General features: G+C 50.1%; 1 protein-coding gene across 6 annotated transcripts in view; it reads left to right on the top strand.

Annotated features, from left to right (window-relative positions):
- The first annotated feature begins 7266 nt into the window (after positions 1 to 7266).
- PPP6R2 (protein phosphatase 6 regulatory subunit 2) overlaps positions 7267 to 17179 on the top strand; it is a 105563-nt gene continuing 95650 nt past the window's right edge. For 2 of the 6 annotated variants that reach the window (XM_074573103.1, XM_074573100.1), the window contains exons 1-2: positions 7279 to 7481; positions 16560 to 16683. The gene's annotated coding sequence lies outside the window, so the exon portion shown is untranslated. Of the gene's footprint in view, positions 7482 to 13170; positions 13249 to 16559; positions 16684 to 17179 lie in introns of all 6 variants that reach the window. The other 4 variants (XM_074573102.1, XM_074573099.1, XM_074573101.1 and 1 more) reach the window with 3 other exon arrangements.

Raw genomic sequence — 17179 nt, 5'->3', positions numbered from 1 at the left:
CCCGGCCCCGCCGCCGCCGGCCCCGCCCCGCCCCGCCGCGCCCCCCGGCGGCCCGGAGGCCCCGCGCCCGCCGCCCCCACCACCGAGACGGCTCCGGCGGCGCAGAGCGGCCCCGCGGCGGGTGTCATGGCGGGCGCGGCCCTGCCCGGGGATGGACGGGCGGCCGGCCTGCAGGGCCCGGCGGCGGCCGGGAGACGGGGGGACGTGGCGGCCGCTAAACCCGCCTCACCCTGCCCCGCTCCTGCGCCCCGCCGGGGGCTGCCGTTCCCCGGAGCTTCACCCTGCGGCCCCGAGCCTCAGCTCGGCCGGGCTGGGCCTCCCCGGCCTGCCCAGGCCCGGTGCCCGCGGAGTCGCGCAGGCTGGGACCGGTGCCGGTGGCTGGGCGGACTGACCCCGGCCTGGCCGAGGGGCCGGAGGGGTGTCAGCAGAGCCGGGCTGGGCACAGGGTGGACGGTAGCCAAAGTCAATGGCAAAGGGTGAACCGGGAGCCCAGCGTGCGTGTTTCTGTTGCGTTTCAGGCACGTGAACTCGGCGGCACGAGCTGCTTCCTTCTCGCAGTTACTCAACGCTCGGGGTGGGAGGACAGTGACATCGAGGAGATGCTGAAACACCAGTGATACATGGCAGTTTCACAGCAGATTTCCCGAGGGGCTGGCTAAAACCCGTTCACTTTTTTTTTTAGCTATTTTTTTTGCTTGTTCATCGCTAGGCCTGCTTGAGCCAGTTTCAGTCATGGAGCAGATGAGCGCTAAGGCACCATAAAGAGCATACGAAGGAGAAATCTGCAGCAGCGCCGGCTGAGACAGCCTTACACTGACACAGGATCCCGCCCCGCGCCTCCTAGAGAGGAGAAATTCGTCTCTTGAGTTACCTGATGGAGAAGCTGGTGTTTGCTCACACAAGCAGTAACCTCAGTCCTAACGTTAGTTGTGTGAGCTTGGCCATGAAGCCTCTTTATTGGTCTAATTTTATGGGAAAAGATGTGCACGTTTCTGTGTGCTTCCTTGATAAACTGCATCGTGACCAAAAGGTACAAATTGGGGGTAATTCTGTCAAGACCAACAGAATTGTTTCAGATTTACATGATTTTAGAGGAGAATCTGCCTTATTAACTATCAGACACACAGAGAGAGGTCCTTTCACCACTACAGATTAATTTGTGTCCTCTCCTTTGGCCATATGTCCAACGTACTGTTAAATTTAAAACTCATTTTAGGATTCCTATACTTGCCTGTCCTGCCATATGACTCTTGGAAATTGCCTCTGTGAAGAGAGAAATAAAGATCTTGGGATCTGTGCTGACTTTGTGCCTGTGATAGATTCCTGTTCAGAGTAAAGGTGTGTGTTTCAATATTCATCGCAGTCAGCTGCTGTTTTGGTACTTCTCAGATGTTACAAGTACTTTCATTACACTTTTTATTCACGGTAAACTTTCTTCTGCTTGGCAAGCCAGTAATGTATGTGTGGCTGCAGTGAAATCGGCTGTATGAGACCCCTTGGAATAAGATTAAAGGTGATTTTTATTATGGGACAAAGGATTATGGTGCAAAAATGTCCAATATTTTTTATTCAGGTTATTTTTCTTATATTTTCATCATGCCCCTTTTCTGGCAAGATCAGCTATAAGCTTCGTGGTTTTTTTCACTTGTGTTCTTTGATAGCTTGTCCTGCACGTTTAGCAAGGAAGAAAAACATACCAGGATTTTCTGAGATCGTAAGGAGGACCAAAGCAGGGGTGTCTCTTATGCTGGGCTCCTGCAGAGACCTCGCCGATATTTCACACGATCGTGGTGGTGAAATTGGCTGATGAAGAAAGTCCTCGAGAATAGGAAAACTAAAGAGCTTGTTCTCCTTGTGTGCGCTTGTTGTGACAGCTATGGACATTAGGGCTGGACATAACACTAATATCAAACAAGCAATGTAGCGTATCATAGCAAAAATTCTTTAGATACAGTATGCCACGAGCCTGTAAGAAATAATATTACTTAATATTACAGTTCGTTATTTGTGTTAGCGTAGCACCTCTGCACCCTGTAATGGGCCACAGCTACGTTTAGCAAGGTGCAATAAATCCAGACAAGGAGATTATATGGCTTAAGCGTGAAGAAAGAGCACGTTAAGGCAATCAAAGCGTGAAAACCCATAAAAAGCCGAGGGGGTGATGCTGGTTAGCACAATCCATGGTGGCCCTACCACATCATTAGCCTCACCGGGGTATTATTGCGCTGCGCTGCTGTTTGGAAAACAACTTCTGACCGCGCGTAGCTGCTGTGTCAACACACACGGGATGTCTGAGGGAAGGCCCGGCATTTGATCTTTACTTTGATATCTCCTGACAATTTACACAAGCCCAGGATGTGCCTCAGAGTATTTTTGGTTGAATGTTGTCTAAACACAAGAGCTTTTATAATTAATTTCCTCAGCTCGTCTTGAAACAAAAGCAGGGAAGACCTTAAGCCCCGATGGGTATCTGGCCCTGCGGCCCGTTTGCGAGGGGTGGGGAGGGTGCTGGTCCCCTGCTCCTCCGGGCTTGCGCAGAGAGAGCTGCAGAGCGGTGTTTTCTCCAAGGGACGAATTTAATCTGCCCGGCGTGGAGGGCTGGGCCTTCTGAGCTTTCGGTCTCTATGAAGCAGCTAATCACCGGCGCACCATTTCGAGCCTTTTAAGCGCCTATATGCTGCTGGCCCATATTTGGGCAATGAAGGTTCTGCAGAACTGGAGAACGCTGCAGATCTGATCCTCTCCAAAGCTCGGGCCCCGCCGGAGGTCCTGCGCTGCACGGGGCCAGCGTGTCGGTTTTGCACGGCTCCTAAGCAACCCGAGTAAATAGAACATTTCGCAACCTCAACCACAGCGGTTGCTACACTTTCATCTATAATTATCTTTTGCATCAGCGCTCTCAAGAGCAACCGGCCTACCAGATTTTGCAGGATATTTTGCATTCAGCTTTGGTTTGCCTGCCTTTTCTCTTGCATTGCCAGTCAGGATAATGTTCCCCAGACAAGAGGAGAAACATAAATACCCTGCAGACTAGAGGAACGTGCAACACGCTGTAAGCCAAGAAATGTTAGCTCGCCAGCTTCACTTCTGGTTGCTGTTTATATTCTGTGCACTTCAGAGCTTTGTTGTTTGAACGAGGCTTTGTAACTTGCCCCAAAAGGCAGCCAAATATAATTCTCAGTGTTTTGAAAGCCCGAGACACAAATTATCTGTAGGAAAAGAGCCTGTGACTCCGGTAGAACGAAGGCAGACTTTTCCCCTCCTCCCTTCAGGGCTTCTCGGTGTTGCTGTCAGAACTGCAGCTCAGCGATCCTGAGATAACGTCTGTTCTAGGCACTAGATCACACTTCATTGCTAAGCCCAGAATAGAGCCCAGCATTCTTGATCGTCGACATCCTATTTCTGGTGGTGCAGCCTCACAGCAAAACGTGTGCCTAATCCGGGTAGGTGCGAATCCTCGGTGATGCTCGGGCTCTTTCCTCCGCTCCCAGAACCGGGCAGCTGGGCTCAGGGTCTGAAGCCCAAAATGCTCATTGCGCTGAGGGTCTGAAGACACCACTATCTGTACCCTGCCCAAGTCTTCGCTGCGGTCATCCTTGGATTTCTGACAAAAATTCTGGGGTTTATGCTTTTTCACCAAACTTCAGAATCAAAACTTCCTTCAAACAGGGTTCAGCGCTTCAAAGAAGCGAAGGAGCCCTCGCTAGCTAGCAGTACAGCAAGTCACACAACAAAACATGACCTAGTATGTCCCGACTGCTTGATGTGTAAATTGAGTTATTTGAGTTAAAGAGTGGCAGCTTTTCAAGCTCAAAGGTGTATGGTAACGCCATAGTTTTGCTTGTGAAATTTATGAATCATAGAATCGCCCAGGTTGGAAGGGACCTTTCAGATCATCGAGTCCAACCATCAACCTAATTCTGACAAAACCGTCACTGAACCATATCTCTAAGCACTGTGTCTGCCCGGCTTTGAAATACCCCCGGGGACGGTGCCTCAACCCCTTTCCTGGGCAGCCCGCTCAATGCGTGGAAAAGTCTTCACCAGCCTTTTAGTCCAAAGAGTGGGAGTTTGCATAGACGGGACAAAGATGCAATTCTGCATGCTAATTCCTGGGGTGTGATCCCGACGACCGCAGGGCTGCTGGCCCCGGGACATGTCGGGGTGTTGGTCTGAGGCTGTGGCTTTAGGTCCGGCTCTGCAGCAGTGCAGGCAACAAAACCGCAGCGACAGGAGCGGCGGGGTGAGTTCTTACTGTGCCCTTCGAGTGCCACCTGCGAGAAAGCATTTTAGACGTTGGGTGCTTACCACAATTCGGGTTGTTTCTAAATTGCCCGTACCCATTATCGTTAGCGTCAACAACATGCTAAGTGACATCCCAATTGGCACGGCGACGGCTTCGCTGTCTCGGGGAGCTGGCGGCTCTTCGGCACAGCACAGGGCGGGCAGGCTCGGTGGCTTCGCCACTCGGCAGGGCAGGGACAACCCAGGGCTCTGCCCGCGGCCGCTCCGTCCCAGCCCTCCAGTCGTTAATTTGAGCAGAGCTGGCACCCTTGTCCCTTGCTCCTTCTTTCTGCTCATTCTGGGGGACTTTTGAAACGGTCGGTGGGGAAACCAGGCTGATAGAAAACACCACGTAACCAGCGAGGCACTTTCTTTTTCTTATTCGCAGGCGTTAGGATTTAAAAGTAAACTCAAGTTTTTGTAACCTGGTGAGATCACTGGCCTCATTTAGTAGAAAAAGGTAAAAACCCTTAGGCGTTTTACTATAAAACTGTGAAAGAGGCAGTCCTTTTCTGAACTTATTTTTGCTGCATTGGAAACTAAATAACCGTAAGACGATTCAAGATGCATATTTTTAAGTAGGCATTGGACTGAATATGGACAGCATGAATTTCAATAAACAATTGCCCTGGAAATGCTCACTCTGTTGGAGGAAGGACACTAAATGAGCAGCTTCTTCCCATTCAGGAAAGCTGAAACTTTGGTGAGAGGGTGATAACATGGTAATATTTTTCATTATTTACATCCCGGGCTGGATTTTAACAGCAGCAAAGGACATGAAACCTAAAATTACTGATTTTTCGTATGTGCACAAGTAGGCAAACGCGATTTTTGTATCTGTTCGAACAGGCAAGAGGTCATACCTGTATTCAGCGTCTGCATGTCAGCACGAGTAGCCACAGAAGAGACCGACAGCTTGTTCGCAGTAAGAATAAAGCTGCCCTCATAAAACAACCAGGGGCTCGGACCCGCGGGTTATTTTCCTGAGTGAAGCAGCTTTCCCTGTTCTGTACTTGCCCGGGAGAGGTGAGCTGGCAGCACAAGCCCTGCTCGCTGCCCTGCACGGATATTCAGTCGTATTTTAGTGCGTTTTGTGGAGCTGGAAGAGAAAAGGAAGCTGTTCCAGGAGTAGCGCTGGAGAAATCAGCTGGAGAAGGCAGGGTCTGCAGCCCCGGCCCCCGCGCCGCCTGGGAAATGAATGTGCTCCAGGGATGGCTGGGAGACTTGGGAATTGGCTTGGATAGCCGTCGTCGTGTCCCCAGAAGCCACAATATGCCACAAAAATTGCTTTATAACCTCATTACCCTCCACTAGACAAGATAGAGAAATGAAACTTCTGAGGTTGTACTATTTTTTTTTCCTTGTTAACAGCCACCAAAGACTTAATTACCACACTGTGGGCCCTTCAAAGCCTTGGAGCCCTTCTCTTCAAGCCCTTAAGGTGAAAGAACACACGTAAACTAGAATTTTTCCCCATTTAGTTATGGGTAAAATATTTTGTGGTATTTCTGTGGCAAACCCCCCAGTGTAAACGGGGCAGTATAAAACTGTGCCTTTTTTCACATGCCTTGCTGGCAAAATCCACACCTTCCCTTGTGATCATCTCCATCCGTGTTTCCCACCATGGCTATTCCAGCAGGCGCTTCCACAGCACATCTGTCTGACAGGTCTGAAGCAGACACATCTGTGTTAAATTTTAACCATGTGTATTAATATTTGCAGGGTCAAGGCCTAAATAAGAGTAGCAAAGACAACAAGATGTAATGTTAAATCCAATGGCAGGAACTGACTTTGGAATTAGGAGAAGAATTGGATCAGTTCTTGTTGGGTTCCTGTGTGATGATATGCCGATGACACCAAGCTGAGTGGTGCGGTGACACACCGGGGGGACGGGATGGCATCCAGAGGGTCCTGGACAGGCTGGAGAAGGGGGTCCCTGTGACCCCCATGGGGTCCAAGCAGGCCCAGTGCAGGGTCCTGCCCCTGGGTGGGGGCAGCCCCCGGTGCCAGCCCGGGCTGGGGATGGAGGGATGGAGAGCAGCCCTGAGAGAAGGGCTTGGGGGGCTGGGGGGGGAAAAGCCGGCCATGAGCCGGCACCGTGCGCTGGCAGCCCAGAACCCCCCCGCAGCCTGGGCTGCATCCCCAGCAGCGTGGGCAGGGGGGCGAGGGGGGGATTCTGCCCCTCTGCTCCGCTCGGGGAGACCCCCCTGCAGTGCTGCCTCCAGCGCTGGGGCCTCAGCACAGGAGAGACACGGAGCTGTTGGAGCGGGGCCAGAGGAGGCCCCGGAGATGCTGGGAGGGCTGGAGCCCCTCTGCTGTGGGGACAGGCTGAGAGAGCTGGGGGGGTTCAGCCTGGAGAAGAGAAGGCGCCGGGGAGACCTTCCAGCCCCTTCCAGTCCCTAAAGGGGCTCCAGGAAAGCTGGGGAGGGACTCTGGCTCAGGGAGGGGAGCCACGGGACGAGGGGGAAGGGTTTTCCACTGGAAGAGGGGAGATTGGGATGAGATCTTGGGAAGAAATCCTTTGCTGTGAGGGGGGTGAGCCCCTGGGCCAGGTTGCCCAGAGAAGCTGTGGCTGCCCCATCCCTGGAGGGGTTCAAGGCCAGGTTGGACGGGGCTTGGAGCAACGTGGGCTGGTGGGAGGTGTCCCTGCCCAGGGCAGGGGGTGGCACTGGGTGGGCTTTAAGGTCCCTTCAACCCAAACCCTTCTGGGATTCCGTGGCGTTGGCCCTTAGGAAGCAGTTTATTCACATACAAAGACAACTCTGGGCAGGGCACCCGTGGAACCAGCAAACCCGCATGACCGGGAGGCACCTCTCCCCCCAGCGCTGTTTCCTGCTCTCTTTCGCCTCATCCCTTTTTCCCTTTTTCTCCCCTTTTCCCGCTCCCTCCGCCCCGCCCGCTCCGGCCCCGCCCACCCCGCCTGTCCCCGCCCATAGCCACACCCCCGCGCGAGGCCCCGCCCCCTCCCCTCCCCGCCCTCCCGCCCCCCCCCGCGCGGCGCTGGGCAGCAGCGGGGCCGCCGCCATTTTGGAGGCAGCCGGAGCGCCCGCCGCCTCGCCGCCCGCTGTCAGCGCAGCCCCGGCCGCGGCGCTCCGCCTCGGACGCGGCCCATGCCCGCCGGGCCGCCAGCCCTCGCAGCCAGGCAGCGCGTCAGCGGCCTCGCCGCGGGGCGGAGGGCAGGCCCGCACCCCCAGCAGGTGAGACCCGCGGCCGGGGCCCCGCCGCCCGCCCCGCCGAGCTGTCACCGCCGCCCGCCCGCCCGTTCTCCCGCTGGCCGCCGGCAGCGGCACCGGGCGCTGGCTGGGTCGCCGGCTGCCCCCCGCCGCCCGCCGCTTCCGCCTTCCTGCGGCGGGGCCGGGGCGCTGGGCCCGGCGGAGGCGGTGCGCGGCCTGCGCCCCGCCGCCTCCCCCGCCGCCGCTCCGGCCTCCCCGCCGGCACCGACACCCCCTTCCACCCCCTGGAGGGATCGCTCACCCGGGCCCGTAGCGCTGCCGCGGCTGCAGGGCCGCGTCCGGCTGCCCCTGGCTTGTTTTTCACTGTGTTTTGGGTTTTTTAAAGCCCCGCTGGTGCTGGCCGCCCGCTCCCCCCCGGCACCTCCGAGCGCGGGGGTCCTTGCTCGGCCCCGCCGTGCCGCGTCCTGCCCTGTCTGGGTTAAATCCCACTTTTTGCGCCTGTCAAGAGTTCGCTTTTCCATTTTTTTTTGCGGGGGGAGGTGGGCCTGGCGGGGCTGGGTGACAGGGAGGGGGGTCCGGGCCTTGGTGGCCGGTTGGCGACCAGCCCCGGGGAGCGGTGGCAAGGTCAGGGGCGGGGGTCGGTGCCCGGGGACCCGCCGGCTTCCCTGTGCCGGGCCTGGAAATTCCTGTCACTGTGCCGGCATTATTAAGGCGCAGAAACTGGGGTGGGAGTTGTATCTGCCAGTGGAATCGCCACAGCACCCGATCTTACCGAAAGACGGCTTCTCCGCGAGCCTAACGAGGGCTCCCTCCCTAATTTGAAGGCCTTGTTTTGCACCAGTTTAAAAAAAAAAAAAAAAAGGCAACTAGGAAGTGAAAAAGAGAAACCGAGAGAACTTGGAGGGACCTGAGGTATTTTTTGTATCGTGATCTCACACTTTAAAACATAAAGCTTGTTTTCATAATGCACTTTATTTTCTCTCAAAAAAACCCAACCAACAACCAAAGGAGAAAGTTGTGATTCCAGTCCTGTCCGGAGCTTCGCATGTTTGAAGCCAAGCATGTAATCGCTTACTAGCAGGTTTTTGTTATAAAGCACCGTTTTAAGAATGGTGGGAGAATAAACATTTATGATTTCTCTTATTACTCTGACACTTAAAAGCAAACCGTCTGCCAAAATACTTCAGTGGTAAAAAAAATCTGGTGGATGGTAGTATAGCAATTTCCATAGCAACCAATGGTGATATCGTGGTAAGCAAAGTTAAATTTTGGAACGTGGAACACATAATGATCTGCGCTGGTTTGAGTGATACCAATAAACATTTGCTCAGGAAAAGACAACTGGGGATTGGATAAGAACAAAATGGTTTGAAATTGAAAGGCTTGCTTTGTTTTTCCTGTGTTCGATAATGCAGATGTTTCTGGTGACTTTTGTACTTTCTTTGTATCGCGTTGCAAATCCAGGGGCAACATCCTGGCTAGAAATCATGGAAAATCTGTGGCGCTGCAGCAGGTTTCTGGGAAGAGCTCGGTCTGTAGCAGAGCCGTGTCAGACAGGTGGTGCAGAAAACGGTGTCGAGGTTTGGGGAGGTTCCTGCAAACCTCAGGCTGCGAGAGAGCGACCGATGCCGAGCGTTTGTGCTGGCGATGGCGGGGAGCACCGCAGCGTCCTCCCTTGGAACCGGCTCCTCGGCGAAGTCGTGGTTGTGGCATAGGAGGGATGGGTTGAATTTCTGAGTTCGTCCTTCAGAAATTGGAGACTGTCAAAAACGAATAACAAAGAGAAAACTATCTTTAAGAGCTTATGTTTTGGGTTTTTTTTCCTGGTAAGCAAGCAGTCTGGGGGCTTAAATTATATTTTTTAGAAACCTGCAGGTTGCTGTCAGGAGCGGCGTAGCCTGTTTGGCTGTGCTTCCCTGGGGGGGACGGCTACAGCCCTTCTGCGGAGGAGGCTGGAGGTGCTTTGGAGTGGGGCTCCCCCAGCCTGGACTCGCAGTTCACTGGTTGGACTGGGATCAGCTGGAGGGAATTACATTCTCGCTGTCCCCGGGTAGCGCGATGCTGAGCGAGGGGGAGGAATCGTTTAGTTACGCTTCCCCCCCTCTTTGGTGGGGAGATGTCCCAGGTGTAGCTGATTGCGTTCTTCCGTGCTCTGTGGAAGGAGCGCTTTGTGCGTGTTCTCCGCAGAGTTTCACTCGCCATCAGCTCAGGTGGCAAAGGGAAACCAAAACTGTTTTCTTCCCCGAGATGCAGTGGGGCATCCGTGGTACAGAGGAATTTCAGCGGAGAAAGGTGTTGGGTTTGAGGAGAGCTTGGAGCAGGGGGAGCGGGATGAGCTTTCTTACCCTGTGTTTCTGATAATAAGGCGTGTAGAAGTGTAAGTGTAAAAGCTGTAGATTATATGTTAGGGAAAATGACTTCACATACATAATCAAGTAGTGTGTTTTCTTAACACGGTGGCTTGGAGTCTGAAGTGTTAGTGCCTGAAGGGCCATAGCTAGAACAGCGTAATGAGCTCAGCCATAAAAATGGGCGAACTGGAATGCCAAGAAATAGAAGAGTATCTTGTTATAGTAAATGTTTCTGAAACAATAGTAGAATGACAAGAATAACTGGGAAACTTGGGTGTAAATGACACGGGAGCAACGGATGAGGTTAGTGAGTCGGGAGCAAAGCAGGAGCTGAGTGGTGACAGAACTTTTGAGAACTTTATAGGGAGGAATGCTTGTGGGAGGTCTTGTTGTTTTGCTAGATGTAAAATTATAGAAAAAAAACTAATTGAGGAGAGCAGAGTTAATAGACTCTATTAATGAATGATGTCAGCTCTCCATCCGAGCAGTCAAATATGGAGTCACGGTTCAGAGCAGCAGCCTTTTACTCCTAGCCCTATTTATAGGGTAACACAGTTCTGTTCTTAATTATGTTTTATGGGCTGGGGAATTGGTTTGACTGTTTCTTACCTCCTTTTCACGGAAAATCTACAGATGTCAGTGGGTTTATATACGGATCAGGGAAAGAATGTGGCCTCTGTGTGACCAATAGTAGCAACAAAGGAACTTAAGTGTCTTCTTTGATTCAATATTATTAGAAGCAAAAGTATGTTGTCTTTTCTGTCCGCTGCTGTGTTTCTAGGGCGCTTGTTCCTTTAATCACGCTTTTCTCTTTCCCTGTCTGTATTCCTCCCACTGTCTTCCCCTCCCCCTGTGGTGGACTTCTCTGCTCCTTGTTTTGGTCTGCCAAAACAGTCAGCAGTGCAATAACCAATATTGACATTATTATTACATGCCTGGGCTATTTTTACCTGTGTGTTAACTCTGGTATGGGGGGAGACTCGGGCAGATAAACATTGGTTATCTCAGGAAACAAAGCTTTCATAGCCAAGGTTAAAAATCTCAGACTAGAAGAGCTTGGGTTTTTGTGGAATTTGGATGCCACACACATTGCCTGCGTGGTGTTCGGATCAGGTCTGCAAATGGGAGGTTTGACATCACTGGCTGAAGTGACGTTCTCTCTTTTTGCTTGTTAGTGCCATTTAGTCCTAGATAAAGCGGAGACAGTGCAAGTAATTACAGCAATAAATGGCTACGTAGCAGTGCCTAGAGCCTAACTAAAATTGTCGTCTTTGGCAGGGGTCGCTTCAAACCAAACACCATGTGGCACTGAGCTTTGGAAAGGGGCTTGTCAGCAAAATTAGGACGAGCTAGCTTCGGAGAACGTCGCGTCAGGAGGAGGAAGTTAAAATCATTAGCCTGAGCAGGGGAGCTCTGCAGCTGTTGAGCCGTGACTGCTACTGATTTTTCCCTCTGGATTTCTCTTGCTTTGTGTCTCCCTTTCTCATCCCGTGCAGGGCTGTGGGCTCTGCGGGGCAGCGGCTGCGGCGGTGCCGCTGGGTGGCACGGCACTGCAAACGCCGAGTGTCTTACCCCCGTGCCGATGTCGTGTGCTCATGGACACAATCTTATCTGGACAGAAGGGGGAACCGGAAAGCATGAGAAAATAACATTATGGTTAAATGGCAAAGTTCAAGAAGTTATTTCAGGTGAACTGGGAACTGTTTTCTTACCTAGGCAAGATAAGAAACTTTCGCCAGGTTTTGTTTTGATAGGTGGCATGGTCGGCAATCTACATGGTTTGCAAAGAAAACTTTTCAAACATACTGATAACTTGGATTAAGGTTTGTGTTCGGTTGGCCAATATCTCTGCTGCTCTTTCCAGTCGGCCTGTGCTAGTTGTCTTTTTTTTTTTTTTTAAATTTTATTTCAGTTCTACAGTTTGTTGCTATTCAGAGCATTGTGGCCTGCAGTGACACTGATAACTATTAAGTCACTTTGATTCTGATTTTGTTTGGCAGAATTAGGAGCAATAGCAGCAAAGCAGGGACTGGCACTGCTTACTGGGAGAAAGACGAAAAAATGCGAAGACGACAGCAGTGGAGATGGTCTCTTCTTGCTGCAACCTACAGGAAGGAAGAAGGAAATAGAACACAAGATATTTCAGTTTCAGTTTTGTCTTTGATTTTTCTACAGTAGACTTAATTATGTTAGCTGAGAAAATGCACAATGGGTATGCCTTGACATTTTGTGATAAGCGACTTAGATTCTCTTCTGCATAGCAATTTCTTCTTTCTTCCCATTCCTCGTAGCCTTGCAAAACCTATGGATTGTTTCAGCTTCTTGCTTGCATGTGCAGCGGGGTGGGATGAGAAAGGTTCTGTTTCTTTGGCTGTTTACTTTGCATTTTCTTCCTTCAGAAGATCCGCTGGTATGCCATTTAGCATAATTCTTTTATGTTAAGACGGATTTCGTTTTTTTTAGAAGGATAATCGAGGCTGTAAACTAGCAGGTTGAAAGCTGTACCCTGTTTCCCAAGCCGGAGGAGTGAGGGTGCAGTTCCACAGCGACATCAATGGGCCTGGGTCCAGGCTGCCGTGTGTTGGCGTTTGAGAGCTTGCCCCGCTCCAAGGGATCGGTCCCTCAACCGGCTCCGTGCGTAGGTGCATAAACCGCGCTGGCACGGGGGAGGATGCAGGGATGTGTGACCCGGGAAGGAGAAGAGTAGAAAGAGCAGGTCTCTCACCCTCGGGATTTAAGTAGGGTGTGGTTCAATTTCACTAATCTAAGTTTGCGGCGTAGCGTGTTCCTGGTTCGTCCCTCTGCGTTCCTGCTGGTCCCATGCAGGGAGCCGGTCTGCCAGAAGACGACCTCCCCTTCCCCGCCTCATTTTCTGCTGGTTTATTTTACTTAACAAGTATGTTAGGAGCAGATGAGCACCGCTGCTGCAACCTTTGCTGGACAGTTTAAACGTGAAGGGGTTGGGAATAGTGGGGCTGCAGCAGTGTTAACAAAAGCTATGATTCTGCATTAGATTAAATCAAACTAAGCCTAGTGAATAGAATATCCAGGTCATCCTCAGAGTCCCAGGACCTCAGCTGAGCCAGAGTACCTGATTAATGGTCAACAGATGCTCAATCGGCACTCTATTTAACAAATTAGAAAATACTAGATGATGGATTTCAACTGGTTATTGCATGTTATGCCTCTTTTTTTTTAAATATGGAACATTACTTTTCTTAGTGCTTAGTTGTTTTTTATTACCAGTCCTTTACTATATTATTTTTTAACATTACATTGTCTGCGGTATATCCTAAATTTTCTTTTTATCTCTTTTATTTTCTTTCTAAGCCTTTTTTTTCCTCCTAATGTTGTTTTTTCAGAGTCTGCCTTCACTTTCAAGGGGCTCGAGACCTCTCACCGAAGTTCACATATTTATGATGTAAATGCCCACATCTGAGGTAACCATTTAGGATTCCTTTTTTAGTCAATGGAGAGAAACAGATGCTTATTTTCTTTTGATGCAGAAGTCTAAAATAGAGCTGAGTTTTGCTGTAGAAGGGCTCATTTCTGCCCTACTGCAAAGGGAGTCTGGGTGACTAATTCAGATTAGTCATTCGTAGCATAAATATCTACACGTTAGGTGAGACGGATCCTATTGCAGAAGACTCAACTCGCTGGGGAAAGGTTCTGCTGGGACCTCCTCATCTCATCTCGGCGAGGTTGCCGTCTCGCCCTCGATGGATTGTAAGATGTGTGAGATGTTGGGTGCGTTTCGCAATGTGCTGTGCCCTCCGCTCTGCTTGATGAATCTTCTTCCTCTTTCACAGCTGACTGATAAGTTTGAGGTTGAAAGCAGCGTCTATAAATGATTCAGAATCGCATAGTTATCTATTTAAGAGCAATACAATAAAAAAACCTTAAGTTTTTGTCATATGCATGACCAGCACGTTTCCAGATTCTGATTGAGATGTACAGATGGTAGCCAGAGGAGTAGCTACACGTGATCGTCTGCCGGGTTTGGGTCATGTATAAGCAGTGAGCTGCACGGTGCAGAAGACAGGGTTTCTCTGTGTTTCTTCAGTGCCTGGCGTGAAGAGGGCCCTAAGCTGAAAAGTTTATCACTGTTTTAGTAGATGTAAATATTGAGGTTTTTTCCTTCTGCTTCCTCTAAAGACTATTTAGTTATGCCCAGTCCTAGAGACTGCTGCACGTGTCTGAGTTTTGTGAAGTCTCAAGAATGAAGTAGCAGAGTAGTTTACAAAAATATGAAGGGGCTTGAGGATGCCAGATTTTGCAGAAAGGCACATAATGTTTTAGGGATGCAGTGCCAGGAATAAATGCATATTCGATTTCATTGATGTTACACTGTACCCACTGTTTCCTCTTACAAAATAGCCGGCTAATTTCACTACTTCTGTTTTTCCTGTTACTTCTGTCATCCTTGCTCTTAACTAACTATAGTCCCTATGAAATAACTTACAAGTTGTTAGCGTTAATATCTGTAGTGCTTTCGGTGTGGCAGTTTTCATCCGGTGTGTCCGTGGCCTTCCCAGTCGTGTTTCTCCCCTCCATTGTAGACAGCAGCGCCGGTAAAGAATGGTGTGTCTTGCAGAGAGAGACCTCGCCGCTTCCACTTCATTTTTCATGTGTGAAATTCTTTACTCAATTGAAGCGAGCTTCTAAGTGCTGTTTTTTTTTAAAATACCTGGAAGAAAATGTTGGAACAAAGCGGTGCAGTTCCCAAGAACAAAACTATTTAATTATTTCTAGTCTTGGAAGAGAAGAGCAAGTAAAAATATTTTGTGTGTACTTGGGGTTTGGGTGTATGCTGGAGTTTTTAGAAGGAACTGTGAAGTGAAACTGAATCACCTAGTAGGCACACTGGAAATTTGCCCGGTGAGGGAAGTGTTGCTGCATCATCACAGTTTGTTGTTAGAGCTGGTGGACTGTGCCCTGGTCGTGAATGTCTTATTTGGGGAAAAGCAGAAACTTTACCAAATCACTAACAACCAAACAGCAGACCTACCTCGTGTTTGGAGAAACGGGAGGATCTCAAAGGCTCTCGATAAAAAGAAACCATCTTCCGTTGACCTGCGTGTTTAGGTTTTGATACATGAAAGGTGATCCTTGCTGGAAGGAAATGACTACAATTTGTGTATATTGGCTGCTTTAAATGCCGGCTGCCTAATGGGGGAAGACCAGGCAGTGCTGATGGAAGGTCTGTGAAAATTTGTCTCTGTGTGTGAAGTAAGAAGCCAAAATAACATGGAAAGTATAATTATTGGAATGGATGCAATGCCTGAAAATGGCAAAATATTATGTGTGTTAATGTTACAGACAATTTTGAGGTATGTGATTAAAGAAAATAGCAGGGCAGAAAAGATAAAAACCATACTGGGTGATCTGCTATATTTAAAAAAAAAAAGAAGGGGAAGTCTGATGATACGTGTGGAATTCTAAATGTATTTCTCGTTCACAGTTTTTGGCATGTATGTAACTTACCAAGTGTGGTGTCAGGATTATCGATTAGGCCAAGAGTTAGTGGGGGTGTTTTACCTGTCTGAATAAGAGGGGAGAACATTTGTCCGTGCGTAATGCTTAACACCGCTGTAATTTGCTGGGAAGTATACTGGTGGAATCCTACATTTTCTCTTATTCTCCAGCAGGTTATGATCCTGTAGTCCCATACTGTTTCTTCTGTACCTAATTCTGAGGCAGTGGGCGCTGCCTGCTTTTGGGGACTGAACGCCACAGGCTTTTTCTCTATAATGCTATTTCTCACTTGAAACCAAGGAGGCTTCCCTTTCCCTTACCACTTCTTTCTTCTTATGTGGGCCGTTCCACGCAACGGTGGAGGGACGTTCAGCCTCGGCTCCTGAGGTTAGGTCTGTGCCGGGCGGCTCACCGCGATGCAGTGGTGGGTGGACGAGCTGAGGAGCCAGAGGGGTCCCGCTGGAGTCCTGGTCCCTCGCCGCAGGGCTGCTGGCCCTTCGCTGTTGCTGAAACTTGAGCTGGTGTCTCCACACAGTGCTGCACTGCACATGTAAACATACTGCCTTGCTGAGTGGGGAGGGACATCTGTTAATACAGTGCTTCATCCTGCTCTTCAGATATAGAAGCAACAAGAACAATGGCTCTCTTTAATAGTTTTATCAACTGGGTGAGGGGATCGAGCGCACCCTCAGTAAGTTTGCAGAGGACACCAAGTTGGGCAGGATTGTTGGTCTGCTGGAGGGTAGGAAGGCTTTGCAGAGGGATCAGGACAGCCTGGATCCATGGGACAAGGCCAATGGTGTGAGGTTCACCAAGGCCAAGTGCCGGGTCCTGCTCTTGGGTCACACCAGCCCCATGGATGCTCCAGGCTGGGGGCAGAGAGGCTGGTGAGCTGCCTGGAAAATGGCCTTAAGTTGTGCCAGGGGAGGTTTAGGATGGATATTAGGAGAAATTTCTTAATGGAAAGGGTTGTCAAGCCTCGGACCAGGCTCCCAGGGCAGTGGTGGAGTCACCATCCCTGGAGGGATTTCAAAGCCGGGCAGATGCGGTGCTGAGGGACGTGGGTTAGTGGTGGTTTTGGCAGTGTGAGGTCAATGGTTGGACCCGATGATCTGGAAGTTCCCTTCCAACCCAGGCGATTCTATGATTATTTAGAATGTCACTATGGCATTTTCCAGCTGTGAAAAAAAATCCACACCTTAACTCTAGAATTTGTAGAAAGCAAAAGGAACTCCCATCTTCAGAACGGATTGAGAGTTTTCTGTATTCTTTGTAGTTGAAGTTGGGTTTTCATTTACCTGGAAGATATTTCACTCAAGCCGACTCCCTTGTGAAGGCCACTGAGGTGCCGGGTGCTCTCAGGAGATTTCCAGCGGCGAGGGCTCGGCCTTTTGTGCAAGGTTGGTGTTCATTTCTTTTCCCAAAGTTTATACAATCCCTAGAATTCTTTGTTAGATTTGGAAAAATACATCTCATCCTTCTCAGTCATTTGAAATCTTCACCTTTTCTGGTGCAGAATCTGTGCTTTTTATTACTGGTTTTGGTTATGATTAAGGCCATTTAGTTACAATGTGAACCACTTCTTAGAATTTGTGCCTAAAGCCCTAGTTTGACATGCATTTAAGCTGGCACTGCTGCCAAAAAGCTGTCCCCTTCTTGCTGCTCAGACCCGTTGTTCGGTGCTTCTCTGCCCTCCCTCCCCCCGGCACAGCGTTTCTGCAGCCACGCTCTCAACCAGGTCGGGGCAGTGATTCAGCTGATTTTTTTTTTTCTACTAATACTGTATGGAAAAGGGAAACAATTATTTTATTTTTTTTTTTCTTAGCAGTGCAGGTTTAAATGCATGGCACACTACGGCCTAACATCGTCAGCGCATATTCTGGTCTGTGATTTCAA

The sequence above is a fragment of the Larus michahellis genome, chromosome 1, assembly GCF_964199755.1.
Source record: "Larus michahellis chromosome 1, bLarMic1.1, whole genome shotgun sequence".
NCBI lineage: Eukaryota > Metazoa > Chordata > Aves > Charadriiformes > Laridae > Larus > Larus michahellis.
The sequence above is the reverse complement of the archived record's forward strand: the minus strand, read 5'-3'. Positions and strand labels throughout refer to the sequence as shown.